Raw genomic sequence first — 13,557 nt, forward strand, 5'->3', positions numbered from 1 at the left:
ACTCTTTGAGACCTCATGGACTGTAGCCCACCAGGCTCCTCTGTCCATGGGATTCTTCAGGCAAGAATACTGGAGTGGGTTGCCATTTCCTTCTCCAAAGAATTTTCCCGACCCGGGATCAAACCTGCAAGTCCCATGTCTCCTGCATTGCAGGTGGTTTCTTTACCCACTGAGCCACCAGGGAAGCCCTAAACAAAGAATACAGAATGTATCTGCAGGGGCAAGGGAGGAGAAGAAGCAAGGTTACCAAGATAACATAAATCTGTTTAAGCAGTCATTTCTTCACATAGTTACCATATGGGCAAGGATGGCCACCTACATGTACATGATAGAAGTCGGAAGTAAATTTATTCTCATCAGGAGTTCCTCGGAAAGAATTCAGGCTTCATTATTTGGGGGCTTATGTTAGACAAAGTGTTACTGCATTTTGTTTGCTTTTACTGTGATTTGTGATACGCTATTTGTGTTGCTCTCAAATTTACAGTCATCTGCAGTCAGTGAGTTTTTCTGTCTGTATAAAGTGTGGATCTTTAGAAAAACATAAAATGCTTGAAATGGACAGTGTAGGAAACATGAGGAGTCAGTTGTATGTGATGTGTGCATAGAAATGGAATCATAGCATTAACAGTAAAATAAATAGTTTCCATACTTTCGGATATGGTATCTTTGACTATCTTTATTTTGGTCTTTTCCAGGCTCTCTGGGCTAAGAAAGAAAAAAAAGTGCAAAATATGTCTTTTTTAAATTTCTAAAATAAAGTAGAAGTACTATAAAAGTTATCCAATAGTAGAGACCTTTATATTAAAGTGACATTTAAAAAAATATTTCCAATAACTTCCTAATTTCTAATTTAGTCAAGATCTCACTTAGAATGAGATAAATTAATCTGAGGAACTATTAAAATGAATGTACTTATTTAATCATAGAAGTTATTAAAATAATGAAAATTCCTAAACCTCTTGCTAATATCAAATCACATTGCCAAGCTGCTCTAGAAATGAAGTTTAAATATAGCTTGAAGACAAGAATAAAAGGGTAGAAAAACACTTTATTAGTCTTCTATCACATTTTAATCATTCCAAATAATAGTAAAATATAAATATGATAAAATAGCCAAATGAAGTTAACCAATTGTTATAAAAACAAGAAAGCCATGGAAAATGTCTTTCTATAAAACTATGGTACTAGTTTTAAAATGATTCATTTCTGGTTTTAATTAACTTCTAATTTGCAGAATAGCAATCTGAATATATACTCTAGGAAAAAAATCATAATTAGACAATGCACTTTTTCTTAAAGTTATCCATTTTAGAGTTGAATGTGAAGAGTTGTCAGAAATAATCTTGAGGCAGCTGTTTCCAATTATACTTATTTTGACAACTGAAAATGAGTAAACAAACCAAAAATAGTTTAATATTTTGATCAATGTAACTTCTTAGTAGTAAACAAAATAATTATGCTTTATATTAATATACAATTTAAGAAGCACATTTTAATGTTTAAACAGGAGAGAATTATTTTCTTAAATTCTGCAGAAGTTAATTACTATGCAAATTCAAGTATACAATATACGACGTATGTTTTTATAAAAACAAAAATTCCAAAGAAGGCATGCCTAGTCTATAAGTCAGACTTGGATCCTTTCAACACAAGCTTCATTCATAAAAGGTTCCCAGCATATTCAATATTGAGGGATATCATATACAGTATCAACACCAGTAGTAGTTTTTTAATCCTGAATTTTTTTTCTTTTTCCTGCATTGGGTCTTAGTTGCAGCATGTGGGATCTTCACTGTGGTGTGCAGGATCTTTCGTTGCAACAAGTAGGTTTCTCTCTAGTTGCAGCCCACGGGCTTAGTTGCCCCATGGCATATGGGATCTTAGTTCCCTGACCAGGGATCGACCACATTCCCTGCATTGGAAGGTGGATTCTCAACCATTGGACCACCAGGGAAGTCCCCCAATAATAATTTAAATGTGACTAGGATCTTCTAAATACTTTCCATTCTGCCAAAAGTACATTTATGCCTTTATTCTTAAAAAAATAGTAATAATAACAACAACAAAAACTTTATAGGCATTTCAAATATTTGAAAGGAATTTTTTTATATGGAAACAAAAGTATTAATAATAGAGATGAGGCAGAAAGGAGAGGAAACATGAACAAGAGTTATCAAGCACACAAAAGTCTTAGAATTATATAGCAAAAACATAATAGGTATCTATGTTTTTCCCATCCAGACTACTCTGAAACACTGGGGACATAATTTAATCTTTGCATTTGGGATTAAAACATCCTTCCCTCATTACAAATCTGCATTTTTTTCTTTGCAGTTTTCATTAAGACCTTTCAGTGGCAGTTATAGGAATTTTTCTCAATGGAAAACAAATGAAAATTCAAAGGCAGTTTTGATCTTATGCATACAATCCTATAGAAAACACTAGAGCCTGCCTGTTCCTAGACACTTGTTCAATGAACCTGACATCATCTGAAATTTCCATTAATTTTTTATATTAGAGTGTCTTTGGACATAGGGAATTAATTCTGAAAGATTTGTATTGCTAAAATACAAAATGTTATATTAATACTAATATTTTTCCAACCAGCTAGCCAGTTGTACATGTACATGTATGTGTGTGTGTCAGTCATTTAGTTATATTCAACTCTTTGCGGTCCCATGGACTGTGAACTGCCAGGCTCCTCTGTCCATGGAATTCTCCAGGCAAGAATACTAGAGTGGATTGCCATTCCCTTCTCCAGGGGATCTTCCCAACCCTGGGTCTCCCACATTGCAGGCAGATTCTTTACCGTCTGAGCCACCAGGGAAGCCCAGTTGTACATAGTTGGGAACAAATGTATATAAAGGAAGGGGACACTAAATTATTTCAAACCAGTGGATATCCATCTTTATTGTGGATGGTAAGGGTGAAGAAAATATCCAGAGAATGATGTATGACCTAAAGGCAAATTTCTGGGGGCTCCGAGTGTGGGGTCCTTAAATAAAGCCATGGGGGAAAAGCCATGTTATAACAGATACTTGGGAATAGTAGGAGAACTAAAGAACCATATATTTCTACTTTACTATTTGATCTCCTAAACATTTTCCATTGCCGGGGTAAATAAATTCATAGTAATAATAGCAAGTTGAACACACCAGAAGAAAGCAGCATGTTTTAGTACTGTAAGATTTATGCCTTTCCACATTTGGTAAAAGGGGCTGTTTCTTCATCTATATCTGTGCTCTGCTTTCTGTCTTCAAATATGAATTCTTCTTACCTCTAATTCCTCATCTGCCTAGTTCTGCAGCAGACAAGGCCTAAAATACAATACCAGCCAGGACTACCTCACCTTGTTGTTCAGTCATTAAGTTGTGTCCGACTCTTCATGACCCCATGGACTGCAGCACACCTGGCTTCCCCGTCTTTCACCATTTCCCAGAGCTTATTCAAACATATGTCCATTGAGTCAGTGATGCCATCCAACCATCTCACCCTCTGTCATCCCCTTCTCCTCCGGCCTTCAATCTTTTTCAGCATCAGAGTCTTTATTAATGAGCCAGCTCTTTGCATCAGGTGGCCAAAGTATTGGAGCTTCAGCTTCAGCATCAGTCCTTCCAATGAATATTCAGGGTTGGTCTCCTTTAGGATGGACTGGTTTGATCTCCTTGCAGCCCAAGGGACTCTCAAGAGTCTTCTCCAACACCGCAGTTCAAAAGCATCACTTCTTCCGTGCTCAGCTTTCTTTATTGTCCAACTCTTACATCCATACATGACCACTGGGAAAACCAGACTTTGACTAGACGGACCTTTGTTGGCAAAGTAATGTCTCTGCTTTTTAATATGTTGCCTAAATTTGTCATAATTTTTTCTTCCTTAACATTAAACAATTCAGGCCAAGGACAGAAGGGAGCCATCCTTGTGAATTTCTAGAATGAAATGCCATGACTTCCCTTACTGGAAGTGTCGAGCCATCCCATGGTTTCCCTTAGTATCAAAACCAGATGATTATCCTTTTTAAAGATTACCCTGGTTTTCCTAGTTAGTTTAAAAAACAAAATCTAATTTTTATCTTGAAAAAAATCTCTTTAAAGTAAATATTTCCCCCAAAGAAAACCTCTATAATTCACTTGGGTAGAGGGGAGGAGAGGGACAGAAAAGGGAAAAAAGAATAAACTGAGATTTGCGTGGGGCATATGTAATTTGAACTCTGAACATGGACATGGATCTTTACCATTAGTAATTGTTCTGCTATTCTGGGGGAGAGGAAGGATGAAGCTGGGGTTGAAAACAATTCAGGACTGACCAGAGATGAAAGCACTCATTCCAGTGGGGGTGGAGGATAGGATTCAGAAATACTGGAAAGCTTTGTTTTCCTCACCCTGTGTCTTGGAACCGCCAGATCAGAAGTTGGCAACTCTAGATTAAACATCATAACAGCTGGGATGAGGAAACTCTTCACAGAAGGGCCACCCCAAAAGTCAGGAATGAAAAAATGCTAGAGGAATAAACACAACAAAATCCCTCAGGAAAACATATCTGGCCACTGGGTGGGTATCAGTCTTGTGTCATACTTGGTAGTTTTTCTTCCTTTAAAATAAAGACTTTTTTCTCCTCTCAGAAAGTTGTCTGGTTTTTAGGTATTCACCCATCTTTCACAGAGAATTTCAACTCTAAGTATATATTGCTCATAATACTGAATTTTTAGGGGAAATATTAACCCAACGCAATCCTTTGAGATATGGTTTAAAACCATTACCTATAACAGTCAGTGAATGGGAAGAAAGGAAATGTTAAACGATTTCTCCCCTTGGGAGAAGCAAGATGGTTTTCTAAATGTTATTTTCCCTGAAGTGTAAACAAGACTATTGTCAAGTCATAGGATGTCTCTTGGTAGAAGCACAATAGTTACCCTACCTTCATTCTGCATTATGTTTCTATGTCTCGGTCCTTAAACTCCTTCACCTGATGCCTCAGCATCTAACGCCCTATAATCTTTCCCTGAAAATGTTAGCCTTTTTTAACCACAGAAAAGCTGTTTCTTCACAAGGGAAACTACCTTAAATGTGGCCCTCCATGTTTCTACCTTTGCCTTCACATTATTTATTGACCCTCTTCCCACTTTCTCATGTCCATCTTATGTCCATTGGATGGTGGGAAAACGGGCAGCATTTTAAAACTACAAGGTAGGAGCCTAATCCATGACCAGGAAGTCAGAAGGCCCTGGAAAATAATGTTAAAACAGGATCAAAGTCAAGGGCAGAAAGAGTATCCAGACAGACAACAAAAGAATCAGTTCTTTAACTAAGCTTTATAACATTAAAGAGAAATCCAGAAAAACAAAGTGCTCATAGATAATGTGTTTTCCCCCCACTGAACAAAGAATTATCTTAATAAATGTACGAGAAAATACTGGAATATATAGACTTTAGGTTGTCACTTGGATAGATATATTTTCTTCTCTATACTAAGGAAAAAACAGAGTTCAAGTTCAATAGATGAAATTTGTGTTAGATTATTTTTTTCTGACTTAACTTAAGGTGAACAAATCACTGGAATATGGCACCAAAAGACCTCCCCTGGAAATCTGGAAGAACCTAAGCCAGTTATTGGACAGGGCTTCCTGGAAAACTAGAAGAGAACTCCTTAAAGCTGGAGAAAGGCTGTATAGAGTAATATATTTGAATGCCAACTTGGCAGTCAAGCATATTCTGGGCGTGAATTTTGCTTCACAAGTCACCATATTGGTGATCACAGGCAAGTTACATAGCCTTTATAAGCCCTGGTTTCTCAGCTATAAGAGTGGAGATAATACTAATAATCTCCTCAACAAGGTTGTTACTAGAATTAAATGAAGTAATGTAAATAAGTTATGGCATATGAAAAGCAAATAATAATAATAGTAATAACAGCTAAACTGTATCTAGTGACTACCAAGTGCCAGACACTGTTTACATGCATTACTTAATCTTCACAGCAATCCTATGAATGACATGCTATTTGTAGCACCATTTTACAGATGAGGAAACTGAGATTAAGTAATTTGCTTGTGGTCTGTCAGTTAGGAAGTGGTAGAGACAAGAGTCAAATCTAAGTACTCTTACTCAATATGCAACTTATTATTACTAGTACTGCTATTTCCATTCATTATTCATCAGTATACATCCAGTACCTAGCATGATACCTAGCATAATAAGCATTTGATACATATTTCTAGAATTTAATTCCTCACATTACTTAGACTCAGACAAGCAAGGAATGAATAATCTAGTCAACAAAAAAAATCATATTCATATTCACAGTTTCTATCAAAAAGCATGGCTGTCATTTTTCATTCAATTAACTTGCTTTTATCAGTTTTAGTTAAATAAAAGGTGAGGCTGTCAAAGTGCTTCACTCAATATGCCAGCAAATTTGGAAAACTCAGCAGTGGCCACAGGACGGGAAACAGTCAGTTTTCATTCCAATCCCAAAGAAGGGCAATGCCAAAAAATGTTCAAACTACCTCACAACTGTACTTATTTCACATGCTAGCAAAGTAATGCTCAAAATGCTCAAAAACAGTATGTGAACTGAGAACACCCAGATGTACACGGTGGATTTAGAAAAGGCAGAGGAACCAGAGATCAAATTGCCAACATCCGTTGGATCATAGAAAAAGCTAGAGAATTCCAGAAAAACATCTACTTCTGCTTCATTGACTATGTTAAAGCCTTTGACTGTGTGGATCGCAACAAACTGTGGAAAATTCTTAAAGAGATGGGAATACCAGACCACATTACCTGCCTTCTGAGAAATCTGTATGCAGGTCAAGAAGCAACAGTTAGAATCGGACATGGAATAACAGACTGGTTCCAAATTGGGAAAGGAGTACGTCAAGGCTATATATTGTCATCTTGCTTATTTAACTTACACGCAGAGTACATCATGAGAAATGCTGGGCTAAATGAAGCACAAGCTGGAATGAAGACTGCCGGGAGAAATATCAATAACCTCAGATATGCAGATGAGACACCACCCTTAAGGCAGAAAGCAAAGAGGAACTAAAGAATCTCTTGATGAAAGTGAAAGACGAGAGTGGAAAAGCTGGCTTAAAACTCAACATTTAAAAAACAAAGATTATGGTATCTGGTCCCATCATTTCATGGCATATAGATGGGGAAGCAGTGAAAACAGTGAGAAACTTTACTTTCTTGGGCTCCAAAATCACTGCAGATGGTGACTGCAGCCATGAAATTAAAAGACACTTGCTCCTTGGAAGAAAAGCTATGACAAACCGAGACAGCATGTTAAAAAGCAGAGACATTACTTTGCCAACAATGGTCCATCTAGTCAAAGTTCTGGTTTTTCCAGTAGTCATGTATGGATGTGAGAGTTGGACCATAAGAATTGATGCTTTTGAACTGTGTGTTAGAGAAGACTGTTGAGAGTCCCTTGAACTGCAAGGAGATCAAACCAGACAATCCTGAAGGAGATCAGTCCTGAATATTCACTGGAAGGACTGATGCTGAAACTGAACTCCAATACTTTGGCCACCTGATGTGAAGAGCCAGCTCATTAGAAAAGACCCTGATGCTGAGAAAGATAGATGGCAGGAGGAAAAGGGGATGACAGAGGGTGAGATGGTTGGATGACATCACTGGCTCGATGGACATGTGTTTGAGCAAGCTCTGGGAGATGGTAAAAGACAGCGAAGCCTGGCGTGTTGCAGTCCATGGGGTCACAAAGAGTCAGACATGACTGAGCAACTGAACAACAACTAAGTGAACCAAATGGGAAGAGTACACTCTAATATTCATGACTGTCATCAGAAGATAAAATCACAGACCAGTATCACTTATAAGTATATTGGGTTGGCCATAAGATCTTATGGAAAAACCTGAATAAACTTTTTGGACAACCCATAGATGCAAATATCCTCAACAAAATACTAGTCAACCAAATACAGCAACATATAAAAAGAATTATACACTTTGGTCATCTGGGGTTTATCCCAGGAATGAAAAGTTATTTAATGGCTGAAAATCAATGTGATCATCATATTGAAGATGTAACATTTTGTTGTTTTACTAAGAGGCAAATTTAAACCACATGCAATGAGAGACTAGTATGTGAAGACCAATCATGAAGATATACTTGGTATGTGCACCAAAAGCGGGCCTGCTGAGAAGGCAAACTGGCCCTTTTCTAGATCATTACCTTCGAAGTAACTCCTATAAAGTTGTGGAGGAAAAGGTGTCTCTGTGGAAAGTGGGCTCAAAAAGTCAGTCAGCAAACAAAACTATAGTAGTATTCATGAATTTGAGGATTCAAAAAGGACTTGGGACAAATCTCTAGCTGATATCAAGGATACACCATGTAGAATGTGATAAGTGTGAAAACTAAAATCAGATCACATCAAAGCTACCCAGCTGACTGGTCAAGTAAATTCTCGGAAATTCAGCAAAAAATTCTGCTAACTTTTAAACTCCAGTTTATCTTATCATTTTCCTAAGTTGTGATTTGTTCATGATTTCCTGTTTCATTTTTCTTCAGGACCAAAAAAAAAGTTTACAACATTTTCACACTTTCCAAAACAGTGCAAACAATCAAAAGTCAAGCCTACCATAATAAAATGATTCAAAATGTACATGAAGAAAATATGAAATTGCTTTATATTTTAATATTAGCTTAACCACATTACAGAGTATTGTGGCTACATAATATTGAATATTATGTTCTTTTAACATCATAAGCATAAACTAATGGCTCAGAAACAAAATGTGTGATTTGACTAAATTAGTGTTACTATGGAAACTTGATATTTTCAATTTCCTGACTCTCAAGGTTGATTTCAATACTGCAATATGCTGTATTTTCTATTTTGCTGCTAGAGTTCAGTATAATAGAAAGCATACTGCAGATAGGTTATTAAAGACTCTAAAACTAGGAAATAAAACTATGAAAAACTATATTCTTTTTAAAAGTTCATTCATATGTCATCTATGGTTCATTCCATAACCCAAGTCCTCATCTGGCTTGTCTTTATTTTTCCCAACAGTTTGTTGGCAGATTCACAAATTCAAAATAAATAGAATTTTTCCACTATCTAATTCTGAATTTGGCAGGGAAACTCAATGATGAATCTATTCCTACCTCAAAAAATGTTTTCTTTTATACATTTCACTCACCCATATTCACTCAAGTCTGTAGACCAGAAAAATAACAACCTTATTTTTTGAGGGGTGTGGGTATTTCCATCATGTTTCTCAGGAATAAGTCAAATACAAATTCAGCTGTAATATCTGAAATTTCAAATAGGAATAATCAATTTCTCCACCACTTTCCATCTTGGATTCCTTCCAGGCCATCTGAGGAGAAATCCCATAGGTTTTCTATGAAGAGCATATTCTTTCATATCCTGAACTAGTAAAGGGTCCTCAAAATAGCAGGTGATGCTGCAGAGTCACTGCTTCACTTACCCTTCAAGTGAATTGATTCTTTTTTAAAAAACAAATGTTTTACAACCTACACAAACCTTTAACCAATTAATATGTCTAGGACTTACAATAGTAAAATAATTTAAACAGTGCATTCTCAGTTGTGTCCATCTCTTTTGTGGCCCCATAGACTGTAACCCGCCAGGCTCCTCTGTCCATGAGACTTCCCAGGCAAGAATACTGGAGTGGTTTGCCATTTCCTACTACAAAGGATCTTCCTGACCCAGCGATCAAACCTGCATCTCCTGCACTGGCAAGTAGATTCTTTACCACTTAGCCATCTGAGAAGCCACAATTTAAACAATAATTTTTATTACTTCCTTCACCATGCACAGGTAAGTGAAGGGTTATTGTTATCTAAAATGCTTTCTCTACTAATTTTTTTCTTACTTTTTCAAATTAAACTTAGTTCCAGTCATTCTCTACCTACCAAGTCAATCTCTACTACAAACCTTTTCAAAAAAGCCTTAAAAGCTCATTCATTCTATTTGGAATTAATGCCAAGGAAGTAACACAACATGAACCACCCTGTTTGTCTCATGTAGGTACCTAGAAACAACTTATAATTTCTATTTGGAAAGAGACAAATCTGGGTTATACATGCACTTTTACTGTGGAATCTGTTAGTATTTCTTTTCAAGTATCACTTTCAGTTTATGTGAGGAAACTTGTCCCCAGGGCATTACTTTAAGGGAATTTGTGAATTTAAATTGCATAATGCCTCCAAATTAATTTCACCAAAGCAATTTTAATCATGTCACTACCTTACTCAAAACCCCTCAATGATTTTCTTTCTCCCTTGCCTACAGTCTAAAGTTCTAAAAGTTCCTCAACAATCCGGCAGCAGTTAGTAACAGTGCCCTCACTTCCTACCCTCTCTACCCAGACTCTCTCTTCCAACCAGGACAAGAAGAACTTAAAATTCCTATCCAATGGGATATGATATGTGCTGTGGACCAGGGGAAACCATGTATTGTACTCCAACCATTCTTACTAATGGGGAGTTTTATTGAAATTATTCTGTTCTTTTCCCACAATTCCATATTGGTTGTTTTGTTTGGAAGTGGAGCTCATATATCATTAAACTGTAAAAAGCTGTGTCCACACCTGATGGAGAGGAAGGAAAAACATTTAGAGATCCTGGACTCGGAACTTGAATTAGATTTGGATTATCTTCCTTTAGAGAGAGTTTGTAAATGCATGTAACAGTGTATGGGTAGGAAAAAAGGATATGGACAGATGCTGAGCCAGAAACAGATTATGGAGGACTCTGTGAGTGCCTCCCCCAATTATCTGCTCCTTTTGAAGAAAAACCATGCTGTTTGAGTGACAGCAAACCACATCTCCAGCTCTGCTGCTGCTGCTGCTAAGTCACTTCAGTCGTGTCCGACTCTGTGCGACCCCATAGATGGCAGCCCACCAAGCTCCCCCATCCCTGGGATTCTCCAGGCAAGAATACTGAAGTGGGTTGCCATTTCCTTCTCCAATGCAGCTCTAGGTGGACACTAATTTCTCTAAGCCAATCATTGTCACCTTATCTCCCTTGAAACAAACATTAGCTCAGTAACCCAGTATCAAGTCATGCAGTAGTTGTTATTCTACCAGCCACTGTGACTGGCTTAAGGAGGGTATAATCAGAACAAATCTGACAATTTTTGTTCAGTGGCTAAAAAAAAGAAAAAGCAACTCTTTTTTGAATGTGAACAAGGAAATCACATAGGCCAGATATGGTAGCCAGACTCCAAAATGAACCCCAATGATTACAGCTTCCTGATATTCATATCTTAGTATAATCCCCCTCTCATGATGTACCAGGGTTTGTCTGTATGGCCAATAGGGCAGAAGAGATGGTATGCCATGTCTGAGATTACATAATAATAGACTGGGTTCTCTCTCCTCTCCTCTATCTCTCTTTATTTGCTCTGGAGGAAGCTAACTGCCATGTCATGAGAAACTGAAATAGAGGCCCATGTGACAAGGAATTGAAGCCTCTGGCCATCAGCCACATGAACATACTTGGAAGTAGGTTCTTCAGCCCCCAGTGAAGCCTAAGATGACTAACCCCCAGGTGACATCTTGATTACCTCCTTGTGAGAGATTCAGATAGAGCTATTCAGCAAAACTGTGTCTAGATTTCTGTCACACAGAAACTGTATGACAATGTTGATTGCTTAATTTGCAGAAGTTTTGGGGAAATTTTGTTATGCAGCAATAGATAACTCATGCATGTGATAGCTCCGTTGGTAAAGAATCCTCCTGCACAATGAGATCATACTTATCAATAATTACCTTAAATGTAAATGGGTTGAATACCCCAACCAAAAGACAAAGACTGACTGAATGGATACAAAAACAAGACCCCTATATATGCTGTGTACAAGAGACCCACCTCAAAACAAGGGACACATACAGACTGAAATTGAAGGGCTGAAAAAATATATTTCATGCAAATGGAGACCAAAAGAAAGCAGGAGTAGCAATACTCATCAGATAAAACAGACTTCGAAATAAAGGCCATGAAAAGAGACAAACAAGGACACTGCATAATGATCAAAGGATCAATTCAAGAAGAAGATATAATAATTATAAATATATATGCACCCAACATAGGAGCACTGCAATATATAAGGCAAACGCTGACAAGTATCAAAGGGGAAATTAACAGTAACACAATAACAGTGGGAGACTTTAATACCTCACTCACACCTATAGATAGATCAACCAAATAGAAAATTAGCAGGTAAACACAAACTTTAAATGACACAATGGTCCAGCTAGACCTAATTGATATCTATAGGACATTTCACCCCAAAACAATGAATTTCACCTTTTTCGCAAGTGCACATGGAACATTCTCCAGGATAGATCACATCCTGGGCCATAAATCTAGCCTTGATAAATTCAAAAAAATTGAAATCATTTCAAGCATCTTTTCTGATCACAACGCGGTAAGATTAGACGTCAACTACAGGAATAAAAACCATTAAAAATACAAACATGGAGGCTAAACAACATGCTTCTGAATAAGCAACAAGTCACAGAAGAAATCAAAAAAGAAAACAGAATATGCATAGAAACAAATGAAAATGAAAACACAACAACCCAAAACCTATGGAATTCAGTAAAAGTACTGTTAAAGGGAAGGTTCATAGCAAAACAAGCTTACCTCAAGAAACAAGAGAAAAATCAAATAAATAACCGAACTTTACACCTAAAGCAACTAGAAAAAGAAGAAATGAAGAAACCCAGGGTTAGTAGAAGGAAAGAAATCATAAAAATTGAGGCAGAAATAAATGAAAAAGAAACAAAGGAGACCACAGCAAAAATCAACAAAACTAAAAGCTGATTCTTTGAGAAGATAAATAAAATGGAAAAACCATTAGCCAGATTCATCAAGAAAAAAGGGGAGAAGAATCAAATCAACAAAATTAGAAATGAAAATGGAGAAATCACAAGAGACAACAGAAATACAAAGGATCATAAGAGACTACAATCAGAAACTATATGCCAATGAAATGGACAACTTGGAGGAAATGGATGAATTCTTAGAAAAGTATAACCTTCCAAAACTGAACCAGGAAGAAGTAGAAAATCTTAACAGACCCATCACAAGCATAGAAATCAAAACTGTAATAAAAAGTCTTCCAACAAACAAAGGCCCAGGACCAGATGGCTTCACAGGTGAATTCTACCAAAAATTCAGAGAAGAGCTAAGACCTATCCTACTCAAACTCTTTCAAAAAGTTACAGAGGAAGGTAAACTGCCCAACTCATCCTATGAGGCCACCATCATCCTAATTCCCAAACCAGACAAAGAAACCACAAAAAAAGAAAACTATAGGCCAATATCACTGATGAATATAGATGCAAAAATTCTCAACAAAATTGTAGCCAGCAGAATCCAAAAACATGTTCAAAAGATGATACATCATGACCAAGAGGGCTTTATCCCAGGGATGCAAGGATTCTTCAATATTCACAAATCAATCAACGTGATACACCACACTAACAAATTGAAAGATAAAAACCATATGATTATCTCAGTAGATGAAGAGAAAGCCTTTGACAAAATTCAACACTC

This window comes from Dama dama, chromosome 11 (assembly GCF_033118175.1).
Source record: "Dama dama isolate Ldn47 chromosome 11, ASM3311817v1, whole genome shotgun sequence".
Taxonomy (NCBI): domain Eukaryota; kingdom Metazoa; phylum Chordata; class Mammalia; order Artiodactyla; family Cervidae; genus Dama; species Dama dama.